The 4,267-nt window shown below is 41.7% G+C and overlaps 1 non-coding gene across 1 annotated transcript; it reads left to right on the forward strand.

Annotated features, from left to right (window-relative positions):
- Positions 1–528: 528 nt before the first annotated feature.
- Positions 529–720, forward strand: LOC116989759. Its single transcript, XR_004416314.1, has one exon. It is a non-coding gene; the product is annotated as a U2 spliceosomal RNA (small nuclear RNA).
- The last annotated feature ends 3,547 nt before the right edge of the window (positions 721–4,267 follow it).

The following is a 4,267-nucleotide window of genomic DNA, read 5'->3' on the forward strand; positions in this document are numbered from 1 at the left end:
GAAACCGAAGAAAACAACAATGAAGACAGATAAGTATGGTTCCTACCATCACATAAAGGTTAAGGGTTGTACTAACAAGGGGTGGATGAATCACGCCTGGTTAGGAAGCTATCACTCTTGGTAGTTATATACCAAAAAATAAATACAAGGGGAATAGAATTAATATCTTGCCACCAATTCAGCAAGCACCCCAAGTGGTCTACCCTCCCACGATGGTGAATGTCGCACCATCGTTGATAAACCACTTGAGTATTTCACCAGGTATACCCATTCATGGGATTTGTAACTACTACCATGGATCCAAGGATACTTTATGGTAGACATCGACCTTGAAGATGCACACTATTCAGTACCTTCTCATATAAGTTTCGGATATACCGCAATTACCTGGATGGAGTAACCATGATGAGCGTTGCGGCATTTAAGTCAAAGTTATCCAGAATCAACTAGCCCTGACACTTAGAAACATTCCGTCATGGCATGTCTATATATTAACGACAAACTATCCTTGGATACAGCTTTAGCTGCATCGCTTCTCGGCCTTTTGGCTAAGATCAAGTGTAGTATCTGTTCTTATCAGTTTAATAATCTGATACGTCCCTTATCTAGAGACCATATATTAAATTGAATTTTGGAACAAGGAGATGGAATAGGGGCTTGCTCCGTCCACTCCACGCATCGACCCAGTATTGCAGTGCCTCTGGGAACGGTGCACAAAATATATATCCAGATATTTACGTTGACCATCCACAACGTTGTTATCTGGTATTCATTAAGACTATCAGTCATGGTGCATTAACCACCAATCAACTACGTGGCAAAGTAATTGGGATATAGCAGCATTACCAGCTACTGAACTTTGTACCTTTCCTATGAGCTGAGATACTAGTGTTCAAAACTATCTCCATACCTGTAATATGGGGGCAAATGGATGAATCTGTAGTGTTATCATGGAATTTATCGGCAGGAAGGATTATGGTTGTACACTTCCACCTGTTTTGAGTAACATCTTATGTGTCCTGATGTGTTACTGAGCTTGTAATGCTTAATGCCAATATGAATTGACTTAAACATGTTATATATTAACTTACTTAATTCTAGTGAAGCATTTGCTCAGTAATCCACCAAATTTGCATGTTCGTTTATAAGATAACAACATCAGTGGTGGCATATACCAAACCACTTGGGCGGAGAACATCTATATTAGGTGACAATTTATTAACAATTGGAAACCGTATGTCGTCAAACATGTTTGACCATCAGTAACTCACCTATCAGGTGAGCTAAATACTGTAAACATACATTTAAACCAAAAATATTTGCTGAAATCACTAAGCAATATGGACACCAGTTATCGATTCCTTATATCCAATTAAATCACCACGTACTAACTTACGTCACATGAAACCAATCTCAAGGCAGCGGCAATGGAGACATTCCCGCGTATTGAGGGGTGGGGGGAACCTAATCTCTATGTTTTCCTTTCCTTCTACCTCTTCAATAGGTACTACGGCTTCATCAGTCGGGTACTACGCAAATTACAGTGGACCAAATCCACAAGCATGGTTCCCAGTGATCCTCGACATGGTCATTAAAAGAATTGCAGAATTGGGAAGACCATTGCTGTGCTTGGATCAGCAGCACTATCAACCTGATGACAGCATTCCGTCGCACATCCTAGGGAACATACCTGAGGAGCATCAAGAAATGGTACACTGTTTTCCAAAACAGGAATTACACATTCAACTATAACAAAAAACTGTACTGGAGCTCCTGGCAGGTCTTCACCACAATGAAGGACATGTTCTGTTAGCCTACTCAACTTGGGTACCGCTCACTGGTGATCAGATACAGGAGAGGTATATCAATCCATTCCCCAGAAATAGGTACACCCAAATTGGGATGTCAGTGAAATCCTGACATACCTTAGGGGATGATCACCAGCCAGGTCACTCACCCTGGAACAGCCTACCCTGAAGATGGACATGCTGGTAGCCTTACATCAACACAAAGAGCCAGCTCTCCCATCTACTGCGATGGGACAACATGGTTATAACACCAGATAGTGTCACATGCCCATTCAAGGGTTGGCCAAACAGAACAGACCAGGAACATCAGATCCAGTCATGAAATTCCGGGCATACCCACCTGAACCACGTTTTATGTGTCATGACCCACTTAGAGATCGACACAATAAGGAATACCGAGGGAGAGGAAAAAGCCTTATGGGTCAGCCACAGGAAACCTCATGGTCGGGTGACGAGCTAAACTATCTCTAGTGGCTCAAGCAGGTACTGGGAGTTGCTGGAGTAAATACAACGTGTATAAAATCTTATTCCACCAGGACAGCTTCCACGTCAGTAACTAAGAGGATGGACGAGCCTATGGACCACATCCTGGCTACTGCAGGGTGGCCTAGGGAGTATACGTTCCAAACTTTTATAACAAACCACTGACAGAACCTGTATCGTTTGCAGAAAAAGAATCTGCAAAAAATATATAATTTAAGCCCGGGGGAGCAATTGGTCTTGTTGTTGTTAATAACACCATTATTGTTTTTACAAACAGATTCATGGTTGATTACGATAACATACTTCCTCCCTCGAATGACTTCGGCAGCGAGTGAAGTATGAACTGTTACACGGTTTGAAATCACAGAGCTTTGAAGTCTTCACGTAGTCACTCACGTGACTCCGAAGTAAAATAGTAAGATTAAACGAGAACTTACCAGTTTGAAGTTTGATCTGTATTTTATGAGGAGTTACGATGAGGGATTACGTGCCCTCCGCTCCCACCCTCATTATATGGATCAAACTAATAAATTGATGTCTCCTTATCTTTACTATGTTTACTTCAAATAACTGTGTCTATCTGTGATTCCACACCGCTGCTTGGAAGTATGCCGCGCCTGCGCACTGAGCGGGTTCTTCACGTAATCCCTCATCGTAACTCCTCATAAAATACAGATCAAACTTCAAATTGGTAAGTTCTCGTTTAATCTTACTATTTTTTACCATCCTGGGAAACAGATTTAGATAGTCAGAATGTTTAAAGACATTTAAAGTTTAAAGCCATTAGATGCTGCAACAAATCTTTTGTGTGAATGAGTGGGACTACAGTCAGATGTGAGTTCACAATCCCCGACACCATTTTATGCTTGTGGATACACTAGTATAGGCCCATACTCTTCTTACCAGTATTATTCACTTACTTAATTCGGTCTTACTTCAGTCACTTAATTGCTTGTAAATAATCATCTTTCTGTCAGAAGCAGATTGTTGCTCTGTCATTCCATTACTGTTATCATATTTCAGATAATACCCTGATATTACATGTCATTTCATATACTATTGACTCTGTCAGCATGTTTTACATACATTAGGGAAACTCAAAACTATGAATCAACTTTGAATTTCTTTGAATGTTTTACAGAATTGTCCAAAACTGTCAACTTTGAAAATATCTATTAAAATCTGTTAACTAAATTCCCTTTCAGTTCCGTGCAGAAATAACTACAAGATCCTCTCACTTCATTTGAAATAGAATGCCTTAGAGGCACATGTTGGTTAACTAGGGAACAAAAATACTTGGGAACTTGTCATTAGTAGACGTTACTTTTGAGATACAGCGCGGAGGCAGGCACTTCGGCCTACAGAGTCCACGCCGACCAGCGATCAGACTGTACACGAGAACTATCCTACACACACTAGGGACAATTTAAAATTTACAGAAGTCAATTAACCTACAAACCTGTACATCTTTGGAGTGTGGGCAGAAACCAGAGCACCCGGAAAATACCCACAGGGAGAACATACAAAATGTGTATGAAAGAACTGCAGATGCTGGCTTAAACCATAGAGAAGGAATGGGTGATGTTTCAGGAAGAGACTCTTCTTCAGACTGATGTCAGGGGAGTGGGCGGGACAGAGATAGAATGTAGACGGAGACAGTAAGACTGGTGGGAGAACTGTGAAGGGGAGGAGATGGAGAGCGAGGGAAAGCAAGGGCAAGCAAGGGTTACAAGGGCTATTAGATAATTCAATGTTCATACCGCTGGGGTGTAAGCTACCCAAATATGAGGTTCTGTTCCTCCAATTTGCACTGGGCCTCACTCTGACACCCATTCCCTCTCTCCAGAGATGCTACCTGTCCCGCTGAGTTACTCCAGCATTTTGCGTCAACCTCCGGGAGAACGTATAAACTCCGTACAGACAGCACCCGCAGTCAGGATTGAACCTGGATCTCAGGCACTGTAAAGCAGCAACTC

This window comes from Amblyraja radiata, chromosome 29 (genome assembly GCF_010909765.2).
Source record: "Amblyraja radiata isolate CabotCenter1 chromosome 29, sAmbRad1.1.pri, whole genome shotgun sequence".
NCBI classification, from domain to species: domain Eukaryota; kingdom Metazoa; phylum Chordata; class Chondrichthyes; order Rajiformes; family Rajidae; genus Amblyraja; species Amblyraja radiata.